This window comes from Colias croceus, chromosome 13 (genome assembly GCF_905220415.1).
Source record: "Colias croceus chromosome 13, ilColCroc2.1".
Classification (NCBI taxonomy): Eukaryota; Metazoa; Arthropoda; class Insecta; order Lepidoptera; family Pieridae; genus Colias; species Colias croceus.
The window spans coordinates 10,801,369-10,822,073 of NC_059549.1; the positions used below are offsets into that span (position 1 = coordinate 10,801,369).

At 31.6% G+C, this 20,705-nt stretch overlaps 1 protein-coding gene and 2 long non-coding RNA genes across 4 annotated transcripts in view; all 3 read left to right on the forward strand.

Annotated features, from left to right (window-relative positions):
- LOC123696686 overlaps positions 1–17,281 on the forward strand; it is a 114,785-nt gene extending 97,504 nt beyond the window's left edge. For both annotated transcript variants that reach the window (XR_006752113.1, XR_006752112.1), the window contains one exon: positions 17,106–17,281. This is a non-coding gene — a long non-coding RNA (uncharacterized LOC123696686). The remainder of the gene's footprint in view (positions 1–17,105) is intronic.
- The window catches only part of LOC123697070 (syntaxin-binding protein 5), a 220,656-nt gene that overhangs the window by 120,632 nt on the left and 79,319 nt on the right, over positions 1–20,705 (forward strand). The gene's annotated exons all lie outside the window — the stretch shown is intronic.
- On the forward strand, positions 18,179–20,010 carry LOC123696684. Its single transcript, XR_006752109.1, has 2 exons — positions 18,179–19,054; positions 19,143–20,010. It is a non-coding gene; the product is annotated as an uncharacterized LOC123696684 (long non-coding RNA).

Sequence of the window (20,705 nt, forward strand, 5' to 3'; positions counted from 1 at the left end):
GAAATATGGTATTGCTTTTTTTTCATTTGTTAGATTTCTCCTATGCTCAGATAATAGTAGAATATTTGTTTAATAAAATATCGGACAGTGATTGTTTGTCTATATGAAAAAATAATCTATGTATAAATAATTAATATCCTTCGAGACCTTGTTCGAGACTCAAATAAAGCATTGTAATTAGTATAGTCATGGTAGTAAACTCGGTTAGCACGTCGACTTTAAGTGAACAAGAGATTTTACTTTGATAAGTTTTCTAGTTGATTGAACAAAGCTCTGCTGGCAGTTTATAAGTAGTTTTAATACCGATGTTTGCAACTTATTTAGTGGGTTTCTCTTTGCTTTAATCGAATATTAAAATATCGGCGAGTTTTATGTACTATATAATTACGTGTATTTATATAGTAGATTTATCTTTAATGTAACACCTTTAACTGGATATAAATGAACTCTACATATTGCTCCAAAGATAAATGTGTCATTGATGTTTATTTCCTCTTATAAAATAATGAAAGATTTATGAAAATATTTGTTACTTATTATTAGGAAAATATGAAATTAAATAATTAATGTGTGAAGTTTTATACAGTAAACGGTTATCGCACGATACGTGAGTGAAGCGAGCGAAGCGATGCGGGCGTAATCTTGTGATATTATTCAATTTTATTTATCGAAATAAATTATTTTGCAATAGTATTTCAATAAAAAATAGTCAACATTCAACCATTATAGTTATAGGTAATACACGATTATTGCAAAATGTATAATTTTCTACCATTTAATCGACAAAAACATAAACCATGTAAATTAAAGGTTTCACCTTAAAGCATTTCTGAAAGTCATTCTGACTAACTTAGTAACTCGATGGCTGACCAAACAGAATGTAACTTCGTTAATTTACCACCTCGTGCATCCAGTGTACCTTTGGCTTAATGAAGATTTAAGGCATTTATACATTTTCAAAGAGGACTTTAGTGCTCTGCTTTAGGGACTGGGTTTAGACAAATTGCTTGTTTAAGTCTCTTTCTCGTCTCTTTGGTCGATCCTTATTTAGATACAAGGCGATTTATTCGAACATCGTTTGGAAGAAACGCGTTGGCATTTGTAATCCGTAGTGTATATTATCACGTATGAATATGAAATAAAATATTAATAAAAATCCTGTATCGTACATGTCATTTCTTAAGTTTTTTTTAGGTAAGATATATCTAATTTTAGATAAGATATTTAAAAAAATATGTATTTTTTTTCTTTTCAAAAAAGGTCTTTCTTTTAATACTATATTGCCAAGACGAGATATTAATGTCTCATTTTAATTCTATTACTTTTCTCCATTTGTAGACGTACGTCACAAAAGGGCACGTCAGAGTCACGGTCGTTAATTCTATTTAAAACAAGTAACAAAAGAGATACGTTTCTTAAAATAAAATTCAAATGTAAAAACATATTCTTATGAATCTTTTCTATATTGTGTTTTATTTTAATAACTTTTAATTTAATAATTTAATTCCTTACTCAAAAACAATCACAAAAAGCACGAACCAAAGACAACTCGAAAACAAATTCAATGGATATTAATTGAAAAGTTAAAGTGCACAGTTAGCGTAGTGCAGTCTCTATTGAAACTCGATTGAATTGCTCCAACTCGAATTGTTCTCGAAATTGTTTGACCCGAACTCGCACTGTTTGTTACTCAATCGACGGTCCTTTGTCGCCGAATTTTGGGAACGCCAACGAGGGTATAAAGTTAGGTGTATAACTACGTTGGGAAGTCGTTTCGCCACGAGTGAATGGCTCAGTTGGTAGAATATTTGTTCAGAAATTTTACATAAGAAATCGTGTTTGATTTTACTAAAATATTTGTGTTACGTATTGAATGTGTTATATTATTATGTATATTTTGTGTGTGTAAATTTTATCATTATGTGCGTAAAACACAACCAAAAAACATTAAAATGATGTTATTTCGCTGGAAAATGTGAAATGGGAAAATTTAAATTGAATGCACAAAACATAAAAAATATGGAAAAACCTACGTATAAGTAATGTTTAACAAAGGGTGTAACATCGCTACGGCGCTACGGTGCTACGGCGTAGTTAGATTGCCTACGTGTGTCATTTGGTTGTAAAACATTGTAGGTACGTGTTCAATTTTACAGGAAAGGCTTTAAAATAAAATAGCTAAGAGCAATTAACCTATAGAGTACTTGTATCGAGCGTATACAATTTACATATATTTGTTTCTCTCTATCTAAAGAAAACGTCGTATGAAAGAATGAGACAGCTATAGACAACAAGCTACGTTTCAACATAGTCATGGCACCATTTTTACTATAGGTACGTATTTAGATAGATAGAAGGTGATAGTGATGGGATATGCTTCAATCGATAAAATCGTGAATGTATTTTGCATTTACGGTTTCGTGAAATAATAAATAATAAAAAAACAAAACTTATAATTAATTTCAGTTGAATACATTATTTGTTTAATCCTACGTATATAATAAATGCGAAATTATGTGAGAAGGGATGTTACTCTTTCACTGCGGAACCGATTACAATGAAATTTTGTACATACACACATAGGTTAGGTTTTATCCCGGAAATCCCACGTGAACGGGAACTGTGCAGGATTTTCTTTAAAAACGCGGGCGGAAAGTTAGTACATTATAAAAGAAATTTTAAAACTTGAAATGTAATTTAAAATAAAGAAGGAAATGATGATAAAGTTAAAGGAGTGAGGAGAAAGGCACAGTCAGCATGAAGGAATCATGCAGCATTTTAACAAGTTAATAAAAGGACAGTCTTAATGAAAACATTTTCCTAACATCCTACTAATAAATCGAAAGTTTGTGAGGATGGATGTTTGTTACTCTTTCACGCGAATACTACTAAACCGATTAAAATGAAATTTGGAAAAATTACTTTTGATCCCGTAAATCCAACAGGAATGGGAACTATGCGGGTTTTTCTTTGAAAACGCATGTATATTAAGTATGTATTTCAATAGTAGTTTCTCATCTATGAGAACTGTCATTTAATCAACCGTTTAATTTTCACATAGTTACACATTTAAAGTAGGTAACTTATGTGTAAAAAATTTCAAAATAAAAATTCACTCTCTTTAATCAAATGTATTTATTATCTACAGGAACAAAAAAAACGTAAGCGTAAGATTGCACAATTCTTCTAGAGTATCCATCTTGATAACAAGTAGGCTCGAAATGCAGTGAACACAATATTGCAAATTGTGGCGGCGTCCAATCAACTCATGTCTCACGTTTTATACCCATTTTTTATTTAGCTCTGGAAATCTAAAACAAAATGAATTTATTAATAATCTGAAAGAGAAATTAATAAACAACAAACGAAAACTAAAACACATAGTGCAAATAAAACAACCACGTGGTATGTTTTATTTTCCTGCGGTAAAAAATTTACATCTATTATTTGCAACAACAACTACATATAAATCTGATTTATGAAACAAAATAAATAAATCAACGTTAATATGAAATAGATTTTTTGTCATAAATCGATAATATACGCTAGATGTGTTACAACACTACGGTGGTAAACAAAATGCCAAACGTGATATTATTGTGACGTTTTTTAAAAATTATTTCATTATTTTATATTCCACAACCCCATAAAGTGGGTAAATGTTACAGTTACAACATAAAATTACAAAAAAGCGCTTGATAAAACCTTCAAATAGGTTTAAAACATAAATATTTATCAATTTGCTGAAAATCACTTACCGATGGAAAGATATTTTTACATTGTTTTTATCCAAAACTCCCATTCGACTAGTGATAGCCGGTTGCTAAACATACAATAGTTATTTTAGCACACTGACTAATAAAAAGAAACACTGTACACTTTATATTTTCTAAATATTTCGTTAAAAACACTTGACGCACTGAGCCCACCAGCTGGTTGGAAAACAAACTGACTGCCGGCGCGCTACGTTTGAAGACAGTGCAGATACTCTATCGCTATCTCAATCTGGCTTATGCTGTTATTGACTAAGAGTAAGTAGATTAGAAAATATGTATTTTGTTCTGTCTTAATATAAGAACTCTATAGGTTAATTGCTCTTAGTAAAATAGCATTGCGATACTATGGAACTATTGTTTGAAAAGGACAGTTTGTGTTCTAGTGATAGTTTGAAGTTATAGTAAGATAGGATTAATATAAACAACTGCGAGAAAATAGACTCCAAAGTAAATTAATGTGAACAGATAATATAATATGAGGAAAGCAGGAAAGATAATTGTGCGTAGAGCTAAGATAAGGGAAAGGAAAGCAAACATATGAATGGGATTACCGAATAGAAAAACAGTTGCGGACTTCGATCAGTTCATGGACTAAGGGTGTTTTTTTACCAATAATACGTGAGGAATGCGTTTGTAAATAACCAATACTATCGCCTCAAACCAACCTCAAACGCTAAATGCTCAAACTTCAAACTAAATGAAGCGATATGATTGGTTATTTACAAACACATTCCTCGCTTATTATTGGTGGAAAAGCACCATAAATCCCCTAATTTTCGCAAATCGTAACACATTTAAACTTCTGTAGTACCAAAAAAGAAAATTGGAATATAAAAACTATTGAAAAACAGTCGTTATAGAAATGAAATTTCACGCCAAATTGTCATATTGCGTGTTTGTATGCGGGTAGTGTGAAATTATACCACGTGTGACCCACACCACCCCATAGTTTTGTTGTAAGGAATTTGTAGGCGGTTGATGTGTTTTGCTAGTTATTCATAATTTTGTGTATATTTGGAACTGGTTTACATGTGGAGGAAGGAAGGTGGAATTCCTCCATCGAAGAAGGGAGGATCCTCGACCAGTCTACTCGACTGGCCGGCCGTTAAGCCGTATCAAAAATATGTTGTACAATTTACTTAATTATTAATAATTTCATTACAATAATTATGTAGAATAGTTTAGGTCTATGTAGGATACGGCAGGTGAGCTAGCGATGCGAGCGAGAAGCCATCCGCTCTTAATGTATGCTAATGTCTCTATTCCCTAATGAATTGCTATAAAACCAGCTTCTACATATCCCACTGGTATCATGATTTGTTATTCTCTAACCACATCTATTTAATGTGTTTATTATTCTTAGTATTCATTAGTGTACATAAAATATTTTCCAACGAAAAAAGAGCGTGTGCGCCGACACGTGTCAGAAGTGAATCTTCTTTGGCAAGATTCAAAAATATATCGTCGCCTTACTTCATTACGTGACGGTATTGCCATTACGCGACCTTTAAACTCTCAAAACACGGGTTGGATTGAATCCATTAAAGTCTTTAATTCCTAAAACATAATAAATATTTAAAAATAACCTGTTACAACGGTGCTTACATTTTATTATAAAACTCACAGCCAGATAAATAATAAGTGTATTTAAATTCGTATGAATAAATATAATATGTTATATTAATCAATGATGTGAACGCTATAAGAGGATTTTCCCTCATTGAAGATAAATATGAACGTTTATTTCGTAGAATTTTACTCATCATACAATTTTATTTTTCCTTCAATTTGTCCTTCAAACGTATTTAATGGATTATATACGCGAACAAATTTAAATAACAGTAAGCGATTTTCGCGACAGGTGAAAAGCGTTTTTATCTATAGAAATATCACTGCGATATATATCTTCGCGTTTGTGTGAAGGAAGCGGCGCTTGCAGGAAACTCTGACGATTCCTGTCTTCCTTTGAACAAAACCGTTTTTCTGAAAGCTACGAGAAATGTATTGTCAGTGTCGCTTTGTTCGAGGAGTTTCTCGTGAGATAAATGTGAAATGAGTTTTTATGTCATTCTACGTGAGGTATAATAAATTTTATTTTAATGGCAGAAAATTAACATTTTTACTTTTTACTGAATTTATTTTTATGTTTGAATATCAAAGTTTTAAAACGTAAAAATTGTTTATGGAGATTAAACCAAGTTTTGGTGTTTTTGGATTTTTCAAAGACGAAACAAACAAAGAATCTAATCATGGGTTTTATTTACTAGGAAATGTTTGATATGAAAGTATATTTAACGAACATAAGTTCTTCGAAACAAGGCCGGATACAATCGTCAATTTCCTGTTGATATGTACCGTGTAATAGCCGGAACGACTAAAGAGCATTTCGATTGTTCTAAACTGTATTTGAGCGGTGCTCGTGTTGTTGTTGTTTGAGGAAATGTTGTTAGAGCTGTGTTTAGATTGTTGCCTGGAGAATGGTCTGTGAAGTGGGTATAATGTGTTGAGGATGTATTGAACTCTGTATACTATTTTATGAAGTATCCTTCAGTTAGCTGATCCACACATCGTTTTTTGTTTAGGCGTGAACAATATTTTTTTATAAATGTACAATAATTTACGTCTATTTATTACTTCTTCTTCTTCTATTTCACATTTTGGAGAGGCGTTTTATTTCAAACAGTAGCTAATGTTTGACGAACATTTTTCGTAGTACTTCGTACCAAGTGTTGCCTAATTTTAAACAGCAATTCAAAAATCGTTAAAACCCAGGTATTATTTATATTAACAAATTATTTTTAATTCTCTCTGCTTTCATTCGATCATGGGCCAGCAAAAGATTACCAATTAGCTTTAGCAATTTTCACCTGTCTATTAATTAATATAAAGGTTTCAGAAGCTAAAGCTTTTGCACGTGCAAACAAACAAACAGAATAATTGCCAAAAACGGATCAAATAAAAGGGTTTTATTAAAAGCTGAAGTTTAATCCAATATACGAAATTAATGTGTGCTTAGGTTACGGAGCGATCGCAGTTACGTGACTTGTCGGGATTTTGATGTTCATATTAGAATTTTATATATTTTCAGGATTCATTAGTTCATAAGTTATAAACTTTTTATCAATGGCTATTTACGAAAGTATTAAAATACCAATTTAACATAATTTCTCCGAAATGCAAAAATGCAAAGACAGTATAAATCAAACAGATACAAAAAATATCCAATCTATAAAAGCAATTTCGCACTACTTACACTACTATATTACTTCCGCTTCAATAACAGAGAAACCGATATTTTTACACTTTAAACGGTTCCAAGTCGAATGCAGTTCCCGATAACCATCGGACCAAGTGAAATAACATCGTATTCCTCGCATATTGTTGCAGCGAGACCGCAAAGCTTTACAAATTGAATTTAAAATGAAGTATTCTTCTAAAATATTCCATGTGATTGCAAAGTATGGCAACTCGGACGGAATTCCAATTCGGCTGCGGCATGATGTAGGTATCGATGCATGCGCAAACTGGATTGAAACATCAGTGAAATAAATCTTTGTAGTTGGTATATTGAAATTATTATTGGTAGTTTGTTGTAGGTTGTTTAATTTTTAGTATGATTTTGATATTAAAAACTTTTTATAATGTTATTCATAATTTGTTAACTCCTAGCGTAGGTATCACCCACTCGTGTAAAATTCAAAACAAGATTTATTTCTTAAATAAAACAGATGAAATAGAGCACTATAAACGTAAAAGTATTAATAAGAAGCAACTGAAAATAATTGTAGTCGAACTTTAAGTCAAATTGTGTCATACTTGAACTACGGAGTTTATCGCGATTTTACGGTATAGTAGTATATTCAGATATGTTATAGTATTTTATTTTGGGATATGAATATCTTTGAATAAAGAATGCTAATTAATCGATTATTATATCTATCTATCAAAATAGTTCCATAATTGTTAAAACTATTCATCAAATAATATTGTAAAGGCAACTAGAGCTAAAACACCACAACTGCATTTAATCTTATTTTGTCTAGTTAGTACAGTTTCATATTTTGATTTAGGTATTTAGAACAATACATGACCTAAATTGATCTTCAAAAAAATGACAAATGAACGCGAAGAGAGCGGTATTTTTCCGTAATTTCCATTATGGCCATTATACTATAAGTACTAAAAGAGACTGTCGGAGTTTTTAGCAATAAATTTCTCATAAAATAAAAATGATAAGCGGTAATTAACTCAAGTATATTCCAAGTTGAAGGCGACTCCAAGTTACGGCCGAGATTATAAATTATTCCGCGATTTTATGCGTAATTATTTTTATTAAGCCGTTTTATAGTCTGTGGCTTGCTAAGTTTAATTAATTGCTTATCATTCTAGTCATGTCGCATCTTTTATGAGTTGCATTTTAATCTGTTGAAAGTTTTGTAGAGACTATAATGAATCTCCAAAAACGTGGCATGTTTTTTAAGCTATTGCATAGCTTCTATCGCGGGCCTTGAGCGCGGGGACCGAATCGAGAAATTCCGTAACGAAAAAACCTCACGCTCCCCACTCCGACGGGCGGTGGTGTGGCTTGAAGGCATAGCATGCAATAGCTTTACCGCGGCAGTCCCCGAGTTCCACACGTCGTTTTTTTCTTATGTATAAGTGATCATTAACTGTCGTGAAATTCTTCAAATAACAGGGCATTAGTAGCTTGCTGAAACCAAATTTGCAAATCAAGTCTAATGATCTTAGTTAGCGGTCAATCCCAAGTCAGCGTAGTCCATTGCATATTACCTACTGATCAAGCAGGCGTACAAACTCTACCTATTCAATTGCCCTCAGTTGGAAAGGATTTCGACAGTTTAGTAGATCATGATAGAAAGAGAAAATTAGGCATTTATTTCGAAAGAAAAATCATGATGATGTATGCCGACGAAAAATATTGATCTAACGCCAATTGAACGCTAATATAATAACAGACTACAGCGAGTGATAAAAACAAAAACGTCAAACGTTACAAAATTCACAAATGAAGTGGAAAAATGGTTGATGATTGAATTTTCGTGTTCCAAAAATGGTGTTGACAGCTATTCCAGTGCTGCCAGCAAATTGATATTAATTGACAGCTCTGCGTCTGTTATCTGTGCTTCAAGTTGAATTTATAAAAATTGATCGAGACTGATACTTGAAAGTATTGTTTCAGTATTTTTGGTATCAATGAGCCTCGTTTTAATCTTGAATAATGGAAGCTTTTAATATTTGGTTTTCGCGATGATGTCATTATTAATTGACTGACTGTCTTTCTTGTTTTATTGAAATTGATTTGTTCTTTTTTGTTAATATTGGATGAATTGTGATTTCGTATGCGTAAGTTTTTAAAAGTTTAAACTTTTATGTACTTACATAACGAACATTTTTTTTTAATTTATTGGTTAATTTGTTATGATTTAGGTATATAACTATGATTTATGTGAAAATTCATAATTTATTTAAAAACTTAAAACGAAGCTAGCAAATAAATATCTACTGTTTTCATAGCTAAAGGGCTGAAGAAACCCCGACTGATACAAAACGTCAGCAAATCTGTTGGCGACACGTGTGTTTCAGGTAACAAAAAACGCCACGTTTTCAATATAGTTTTAATAAAAGAATAAATCTAAATAAAATAGTTTATTTTATAGCATTCAGAATTCCGTTGTTAGTTTTGTTTGTGCGATGCCGCAATACGACAAATGCTCGGTTTCTTTGTCAATACAAACGGGAATGTTTATTCTGTGAGCAATAGAGAGCATCCTGTATATGAGAGCGGAATTTGGGAACGGATTCGTGGTTTGATAGGTATAGTTGTAGTGTTTGTTTTATTGCGTTATAGCGGTGCAAGAAATCTTTGAGGGAGTTGTTTTTCGGTTGTATGATTATTTAATTGGATTTAAAATAGAGTGATAGAGTTGTGTATAATATTAATATGATAGTTGATCAATAATTTTCGTCATACCTTAGTTTTTTTATGTTCGCCAAAGAAATCATGAAAATCGGATTTGAAAAGATTTAGATTATAAAAAGTCGGCTACAGCCTGAAAACAATTGTGCCGTCAATTAATTGACTACATATAAGTACAATTAATTGACTACATATAGTTAAGTACATAATGATTTATAATAAGTATATTTATTAGATAGGTATACAACATTTGATTTTTTTTAATGTACCTAGGTATTATACAATGATTTCACATACATAGGCACATTCTGAAAACATTACTCCTTTTTGCACAGTCGTATATATATGTATAACTCATTCAGCAAACCGCACAGTGCAGTATCCGTGCGTCATAATGAATGCGGTCTGTTAATGCAAGCATAATTATACGCCCTCTGGCAGACATGTTTCTTGTGTGAAGAACCTTTTATACGACTAACGTTTCAAATAATATGTTCAAACTAATGTTTCAATTCGTTGTTATTTTTTTTGAGCGCTAAGCGAGATAACATGCTTGTTATCTATATCAAAAAATTGTAGGTATTTCTCTGTGTGTGATTTAGTGATGTTTTTAAAAATAAATGTCTTCAACATTTATGTTTGAATGTAGGTATTTCGAAAAGCGTATCGTGTAATTCAAGCACTTTACACTAAACTACGTACACTAGATTAATATATCGACTTGTGTAAACAACAAGGTAACCGGACTGTCAGTAGATTGGTCCTCTCCTTTGATACTCCGTAATATATCAGTCTATTCATTCAAGATTAATATCTCAATATATAAACCAAAGTCTAAAGCTAAATTATATATTATGTAAAGAACATTTTGAAATAATATGGCTTTATTTATTTGTAAATATTGTTCCTGTTAATAAAGATACAATACATTATTACACACGCTGGAACAAACACAGTAAAAGCAACCCTTACATCGCAAACAACAAATGTTTTCATGGGGAATGCTCTTTGTTTAATGTCACATTTCCTTTGTAGCGAGCCGTACGATGTTCTCTCGGTAATTGAATACACTATTATCTATTATACTATACTCCTTTATATGTAACGATGAACAAAGGAAAATGTATAAAAATTCGCGTAGGTAGCTTCTTAATTGGCACAACTCACGTACAAGTATGAATACCCAATTATTTGACAAATTTCGTGTACAATATCGCGTTTAATTGTCACTTTCAATAGATTGCTGTCTCTTGTAATTCGTCGGCCGCTCGGTTGCCATGACAACGGCCAATTAGTGGCGCCACTGTCGCGTGAAGTTAATTCGAAGCGTTTGCGTTGACGCTGCGGCGCGGGGACTGTGTGGCGACGCCTTAATTACTTTTTGGGGGCATTGAATGATGATTTCGATAGTTTATAGGATGTTATTTAAGCTGTGTTAACTGGGTGTGTAATTATTCCGTGATTTATTGTTTAGGAAGAAGATATTTGTGCTAAATAGTATATGCTGCTCTATAATTAATTACAACTTAAACACCTGATAAACTACCGAAATAATATCTGTATGCCGATGACCTTTGAACTAATTTATCGCTTTTGGAAAATATGCACACATTCGTTCGCGGTTAATTTTTGCATTGAAGTAAAAGAACATAATTTTAAATTGTAAATCATGTTTAGAGATGTAATTTTTGATCTCAATATGTACAAAATATATAGTTTTTGACTCTAATTACATTATTAGACATAATAATATGTTGGAGTTGTTTTATAGTTCTATAATGCTGATTAAAAACATGAGCGACAACATAGTCAGAGCAGTATATTGCTGTGATATTCTAGACATTAGATTATAGAAGATACCCTTTCATCGTCGTAATTTCTCTCAATCCAACACACAAGAACCAGATAAAACTAATATTGTACTAAGGAATGGAACATGAAAAACAAGCGAGTCACAGTAACACGAGCGCCAAGTTATTTACGGCGAGTGGTGTTAAATAAATCAAGTTGTTGCAACCATTTATCGTTGCGGTCGCGTTTGATTTATTTCGAAAAGAATGCATGTGGACTTGGCTGACACTCTGGAGCTTGGAGCGACTAGCTGAGGGAAAACAGTAGAAATGACAAATACAATGAAGTACAATAAGTAACGCTCAAACAGTGTTATAATAAAAGTCATCAGTGCGTTTCTCATTTGTTAGTAGGGAAAGAGTATGGAAGACCTTTCAAATGTGAATTACATTTTTGAATTTATTAACCTACTTGTCTGTTAGTTTAATCGGAACGTCTGATGATACAGAACGTCTATTTATTTCAATAATAAATTGAATCCTATTTTACGTTCATCAACCGCAATTTTGCTCAACTAGATATCAAAATGAAACAATGGTGCAAGAAATGCGAAATGTGAAATAATATTCCAGCTCAAACCGGTTATAACTGAACCACTCCAGTGCAAACCGCGCCATCAACGCTTTTGTTCCAAAGAGCTTCGCGGTTGCAATGCAGTCTTGATTTCATCTTGCTTTTAAACGTTGGATTGTCTGTATGTATTTCTATAAAGTATTTAATATGAAGAGAAATGCTTCACAAAATTATTAAAGCAATATTTATTGCATTATTTATCAGCGGCTAAATTGAGACATAATATTATGTCCATTGTCTAATGTCCATGCTATAATTTGACGAAACAATTTTATTTTTCAAATTGAATAGACGCAAATTATTTATTTCCTACTTTTTACGTGTGAAATAGTACTGTTTGCAGATGATACCTCATTAATATTTAATGTGGATAGACATGACTCAAACGTTGACGAAGTAAACTCTGCTCTTTTACGCATATCCAATTGGTTCACTGCTAATAATTTATTATTAAATGCAAAAAAAACAAATTGTGTAGAATTTATCCTTCCAAATGTAAAAAAGGTAAAAAGGGATATTATTTTAAACGGGGAGGTATTATACCCTGTGGATTCTACTGTTTTTCTTGGATTGACACTAGATGAGAAGTTACAATGGGGGGCCCATGTTGCCGCCACCGCTGCTAAGCTTAGTTCAGCTGCATATGCAGTTCGAAGAATAAGGCATCTCACCGATGTAGACACGGCTAGATTGGTTTATTTTAGCTACTTTCATAGCATTATGTCCTATGGAATTCTTCTATGGGGCAGGGCTGCAGATATTGAAACTATATTTATATTACAGAAAAGAGCCATACGCTCTATATATAATTTACGTGCTAGGGACTCACTAAGAGATCTCTTTAAGAATACTGGTATCCTCACTGTACCATCACAGTATATATTTAATAATATTTTATATGTACACAAAAACGCAGACTTACACACAAGAGTAGGAGATAGACACTGTTATGGCACAAGGAACAGAAATAAAATTGAAATGCCATTTTACCGGTTAGCTAAAGTTAAAAATTCATTTATGGGTCAAGGTATACTTTTTTACAACAAAATTCCTCATAGTATTAAAGAGTTTAGTAGTGCTAAATTTAAGAATTATGTAAAAAACGTCTTAGTTCAGAGAGCCTATTACAGCATTAAGGAATATATGGAAGATAAAAACCCATGGAGGGTTGTCGCGTGAGAACCGCAGGACAGTTCTTTGGCATATTATGATAATATATACGTACGGTTACTTACATATTTTGTAAAATTAAATTGTAATACTGAAATGATTTAAAAGAGCAACTATGGAGTTTCTTGCCGATTCTTCTCCATAGATACTGCTTTCCGAATCGGTGGTAAATGATAAAAATATGTATTGACGTTTCAAAAGTGCTTCTCGAAGAAGTCTAATTGAATAAATAAATGTTTGAGTTTGAGTTTGAGTTTGAGTTTACGATCGCTTCAAAAACTTAAATAGTAAGAATGTTTCTCGTGTTTTTAACGTGGACTTTGGAGAAATTATTTATCTGTTTCATTTAATTAGATAAAAAGTGCCAAATATTGTAATTACCTATCTCGACTCCATGAGCCTTCTTTTAATTTCAGTAGGTACATAATAAAGATAATCAATTATAGCTACGAATATGAAATAGGTGGAGAAATCTTAGATTCATTATGTTATTATCTCAACAGCTAAGCTCTTAACTTTTTAATCGACATTCATTATTTTAAATTAGCTCTACATTAGAAGAAGCATTATAAACAAAAATAAACATGATTATTATTTTAATAAAACGTTAGAGTTAGAAATTCTCTGTTTTATAGTAGTTTACTTAAGTCTTAGCCAATATTTCGGAATATACTAAAGAATATTAAAGTTGTATTAAAGTAAGGCTCTCGGTAAACTTCATATCTTTGTGAACTTGAGAGAATTTTCTACTAACAGGAACTGGTAAAAGCTTCAACATATAAGTTTTTTAATTTTTGATGTTAGTTAATAGTTTTCAGTTTGCTATAAACATTTTCATGGCGTAATTTAACGATTAACTGTCATGTATTATTTGATTTTGATCAATTTTAGGCTTGCTTAAAAAAACCGTGCATGTTTTACCTCGCATATAGATTTTAGATATATGTTTCGTTATCATATACAATCGAATTTGTAGTTTTAAATTGCAAATTCACTATTTGCAATTAAAAACAACAAACTTCGAACTCTACCGTTCTGATTATTATTTACATTTACAAAAAAATCCTTCTTCAAAAAAATCCTCCTTCGTCGCAGTCGGATAATAAAAACACACCGTAAGCACAAATAAATAAACCTGTCAAATATCAAGGTCCCCCAAATCATTACTATTTGCACAATAAAATAATGCTACCAAATTGTGAAGCGACCCAAGGCACAAGGCGCTGATTCCCCCCGGGGCTTAACCATTTTTCCCGCGTCTTGTAATATCTGCGTGCAATATCTTTCTCATCGTTTTGGCGGGAAATACAGGCTGCTTCTCGGCTTATTGGACTGTCAGGACTGAGTCATGTTGGGTAGGTTAGTGCGGGTTGTAGTTTGGCGATATTGCACGGTGGAATAAGTTGGATAACAAAGGTAAGAAGGAATTAATGTTTTTGTGAATCAAAGTCATATACCTAATCAAAAGTATGTACTTTTATAAAAAGATAAAAACTATACTTGACTACATTCTGAAACACAAACAAAACATACCTGCGAAACTTAACAAGATTGGCTAAAAAGGCTGCAAATACATTGAACAAAAGACTGATCTACATGCGATCACTAATGACATCTAGTAATTACCAGCACATTTATTTTATATATTAATTTGCATATTTCTTGCAATATACCTTGAAAATGTATGACAATCTCAATTATCTCCATCAGGCCATAACCCCTTCATTGCTCTATCATAAAACTCTCAGCCATAAAATCTATTATGGAAGAAGATTAATAACAGCATCTTTGATGACGTCAGCGTGTTACACGCGTGACGTCACTGATGACTTCATACATGCCATTACGCGTAGCTTAATCGAGATGGCATTTATAACGAACCCTCGTATGCTATTAAAGTGATCTCTTATTTATAGATGGTGAGAAGTAACGTAACAGTATATAGCTGATGACATTCTCTAAGTATAGTAAATGCAATCGAAAAGATCACATTAACAATATGCTAACGTTCTTCCTTTTTCTAAAGCCGTCTGTAGTCCACTGAAAGTAACATACATTCTAAAAATAAAAGTTTCATTTTCCAAAAATTCGGAATTTTAAATATTTTACAAACTCTTAATTAAAAATGCTTTTACATCGAATTTCAATTTGAAATACCAATTGCAGAAAATACCAATCAATTTTACATACACAGTGCATAATTCACTTTGATAAAAAATTTTATGTAAAAATATATCTGACAACGGATTGAATCGCAATATTTTATTCAAAAACGTTTCCGTGGAACAGTTTGATTCAAGTTTCTGCTTTTTCACATGTTTTATCTACGTTATTAGAAACATTATTCAGGCATAAGCAATTGTTTTACATAATAAATTTATATGCAAATCTTGCAATAAATAAATGCACTTTAAAATTAACAGATTTATGGCCTATCTTTAAACCGTTTAAAAGAAATAAATAGTAAGTTCGGGACTTTACATTCGTTCAACTTATTTTCGTTAAGATTTATACTAAACATTTGTTGTTCATATATTTGAAACAAACTGATGAACCCTGAGATGATACAATAGGTATATTTTTATTAAATACTTCAAAAGATTAAAAGTGAAAAAGATCTGAATTACGTTAAAATATTTTAAATCTCACCTTGAAATGAACGTGCAAGAATAAAATGTATTGTATAATGCAAGGTGACACTCCATTGGTGTCGCATCGATGTGAAGCCGTTATAATGTTGGCAAAAGCAATATAGGTTATAATATTAAACGAGAAATATATACGAGTATTTTCAATGTAGGTTTTATTATTTATTTCATCTTATATGTTTATTCTATATCGAATGTATTCAATATTTTACGATACATACTTATTGCATAATGCACAAAAATTTCGTAAACCCAGAGACTTATATTTCAAATAGGTATATTACTTTTGTAGAATATTTACGTTATGTACAAATTTTATTAAAATATTAAAAGTTTTTCATAGCGGTTTGCCTGATGAAATTTCATCCATTGTTAAATTATTTTATTCGGTTTCTTAAACCCTTTCAAAGAAATACGATTTTCATTAAATATCTCGTATTTTCTATTAAAACTTTTTATCAACATCGTCTGGAAAACTTGTACATTTTCGTTAAAATGCCTCCAATAAATATGTTTTCTCGAGAGTTAATGGATTAAAAAAGTTTTGATGAAATAATGAGATTCTCTTTAATATTCAAATTAATTCTTAAATTCTATTTGGATTTGCGTATAAAGAACTTTCTTATGACTTACAAAATGTATTAAGACTTGAAGATCACTTTATATAACGAAGAAAGACTTTCGTGAACTTAAATGCAAACATTTATTAATTTCACCGAGCTCCTTTGGTAATATTAAATATACTTGATGTAATATTATCTACACTACGCTACTCTTCACAAAGTTTACATAAAGACATTAAATTGATTATAAAATAAGTCAGATGCTGTATACAGGGCATGAGTTTTTTATTTCTCCTCATTCATGAATTGGAATTAAATGCATTTTCATTTCATTCAATTTATCAAACATTATTTTTTATATGTGATTGTTTTCATACGTTAATATTAATTGATTTTTAATTTATTATTTATCACATCTCAACGTTTTATCAGTCTTCCAAATTCTCAAATTCCAAACCTTCTTTACTCGAATGTTATGTAAATGAGATGGGTACATACAAAATTCAACAAATGTTACATTAATCCAAACGTTATCCGTTTCATCATGCAGCTAAAAGCCTCTAAAACCGACCTTCATTTGTTACAGGTATACAGCATCTAAGGCCACGGTCGTGTGTGGGCGGAGCGGACTGCAATTAACAGGATTAGTTATATAGAAACATTAGTATTTGCACTTTTCTAAGCGATGAATCAGTTTACAGTGATTTGAAGCTAAATGTTTTAGCCATATTTATGTTTACACGTAATAAAAACTGAAATAATCATGATATTTTTATTTAAATTGCAATCAAATCAAAGACAACACACACAACTCAGAATTCATTACGCTTGAAGTACTGTTTTCATATAAGACCAAAAAACTGGTAAAGCTGGACGGGTAGGTAGGTAGTAGTAGGTAAATATATTTTTTTCCTACTAAATGGTTACGAGTTACGACTCAGCGTCATATCTTGATATCAAAAACTTTCTCATAAAGCATGTGAATTCATTTAAAAAATAAGAATTCCTAAGTTGTTTTTTTAAACTTAAAAATCGCTTCCGCTTATAGCTGACAGTAATCCCTATACATGTCCTCTCCCTTATCTAAGAGGCTCATTAGGCCGGCTAGCACACCACTGGGAACACAAGTATGGCTATTTAGCAAGTTATTTTCAAGTTTAAGTCATTTTATGTTTAGAGCATGATGGTGCAATGTTTTCATTATGTAGCGGGTTATTTATAAGTTATTTAAAGTAAAGTCTTATATTTTATTTTGTTTTTTAATTTAGTGAGATATTAATTAACCAATGTACCTACGTTACTATGCTGTGTGTAATGTGACTAGGGGCGTACGAAGTTATTCTTTTGATTAAATTATAATTAGTTACAAGAAAAATAAATAGAGCGGTTCAAATTACACGGGGTCAACATAAATTTACATAAAAATTATTTTATTTCAACCCAGAATGTAAAACGTGAGAATGTTCTTAGAACCGACTAAATTCATAGCTATGGTCTAATTTTGTTGTTGACACCCAAGTTAATCGATTGATTGGTATAGAGGTACAATATAATAGGACAAGGATTTCTGGAAGTGGGAGTCGAGCATGCTTCGGCACGAATTGGGCCACGCTCGCACCGGGGAAGGTACCACACCCTCACAGAATATCGGCGCCATAGTGACAGTTTACACTGAGAAAAATTTTCTTTAGCAAAGTACCAATTTAGCTCGGTTAAAAATTATTCTGCTGCATTCAATTAAGACATATTTAAAATATGCATTAAAGCTTTGCTAGTATTATACAAGCAAGTATTGCTAAATATTCTTGGCTATTATTAAAAAAGTACTTATTTATTTCAAAATTACCGACTCGGTCAATATTACCTTTACCGAATTAGGTTCAAAATAGACAAGCTTACGTTATTATTTAATGATAAGCAAGTTATTTAATTTTAGACTTAACCATAGTTGGCTACTATTTACACAGAGTTCGGTTAAAAATAAACAAGCTTACATAATGATTGAATGACAAGTAAATCATTTAAATTTAGACATAATATTATTTGGCTAAAATTAAATAACTTTCTATGATGCATATAACCGTGTTTCTTACTTAAAAACAAACAAGTAACTTATCTATTGGGAGATAAGCACAGCTCGGCAATTAACAATGGAGCGAATACTATTTTTGACCGAGTAACTTGATAAAAATGAAACAAGGAATTGGCTGCGTAGCCCGCAAAGTCAGCCATTTCTATCAAATCATAGTCGAGTGACGAACGTGTCTGTTGAAGCGCCGCCTCAGCACCTACAAGGCAGATTCAAATTTACATTAAAAACTTTTCATCATCATTTTAATTCAAACTATTATAGAAGAGCAAGATGCAGAAGACAAACTATTAGGGCTCAAAAACAGCCATGGACAGCCGTAGAACTAAGGTGGCAAGACTCTACAGAGACGAAGCTAATTGCTGCAAAATAGTTAACTAACTATAGCTCCAATACCTCAATACAATGAATATGCGGCTCTTAAAAAACCCAAAGGATATCTTCTGGTGAGTTCAATTTTTTTGAATTTTTTGTCTGCTTTAGTTTAATTACTTTTGTATAATATTTACTTAGGTTTTTTTTTATTTTTTACAGCTAGAAAAAGATTGTGAAAACCAAAGGACAATATATCACTGAAAGCTTCCCCACAATCAAGCCAAAAATATTTGAATTAGTAAGTTACTTCTGATCAAGCCAGATATTGTCATATACTTATTACTTTATTAAATACCTATTACTTTAGTAAATTACATTAGGTAGGATATAGTTCCCATATAATATGTAAAGAGCTTATTGTACTTTAATTTTTTTTTTTGGTGCAAAAAATGTTTAAGTTTTAGCATTTATGATCATTTTCCCGACGACGAATGTGAATTATGTTTCAATGAGAATAAATTCAAATGTTTAAAATAACGGTTTTACTTGTTGGGTTGTAATAAAATTATTAGATCAAAAAGATTACTTATTCTCCTAACTTATTCTATAGTTTTTGCCTAAACTTTTGACTTATCAAATACATATAAGTACAATATTTAGATGTAGTAACTTGCTTACATTACCATAATGGTTGTTTGTTTCTATGTAAACAAACCTAAACCACTTTCATTATAGAACAAACTCCAACATCGCGAAATAAAATCAGCTGTTCCGTAGATTATGGCAGAGTAGATAATTCCACTTTTGTATATGAAACAGCTGATATTTCTTTTACGATGTTGGATTTGGCTTTGGATTAGGTATAGACCTAATTAAAGTTGTTCAGGTTCGTAGTGTGAGTCATTCCTTAAAAGTTTACTCATGATTTATATTTAACCCTGTTATTGTGAAAATTAAAACACAAAATAGTTATTGTTTCTTGACATTGTGAATTGTGTACTATTTTTAAAAGTAGTAGTATCTAAGTGTAAGTAGTATGTTACTTGAAATGATTGTATCGTGTACTGAATAAAGCTAATTTCATTAATGTGCATAATTTTCTTTCAGTTTCTTATAAGTTTTTGGTGTGTCGGTAAAATGAGTGTTATTTTCCTACATGAACGTTTCATTGGCTTTTTTTCCGACATGCCAAAATTTTGCCCCCTGCACTAATGACAAATGACAACATATCGAACTAGGTAAATATTTTCAGTATGAGCTGACTTCACATTGCATACAGGGTGTAACAGAAAGGGGTCACACATCTAAGCAGGGCGTGATGTACCTACTGATGAAACTGAACAATTTTCCCAAAGAACATTATGTCAAAAGATGAAAATAATGGAGAGGTTTAATTTTTTTTTCATCTTTCGACCCATTTTCCTTGGGAAACGTTGTTCAGTTTCATCAGTGCATCACGCCCTGTTCGGATGTGTATATCCCCTTTCTGTTACACCTTGTATAGGTTTTACAAACATTCACAGGTCAGCTTATACTGAAAATATATAGCTTAATATGTGTCGTTTGAATTAGTACTTGCAACAAAGTATTTTAGCTATGGTTACCTAATAAACCCGCCTAAGAATACAAAGTAACTTGGCTAAATATACCAATCTTAATTGACTAGAAAGAACAGAGTATATTTAGTTATAGTTAACCAATGAACACGATTGACAGTACCCAGTAACTTGGCTACGTATACAAATTTTCAATTGAGTAGAAGTAACAAAGTAGATTGGCTGT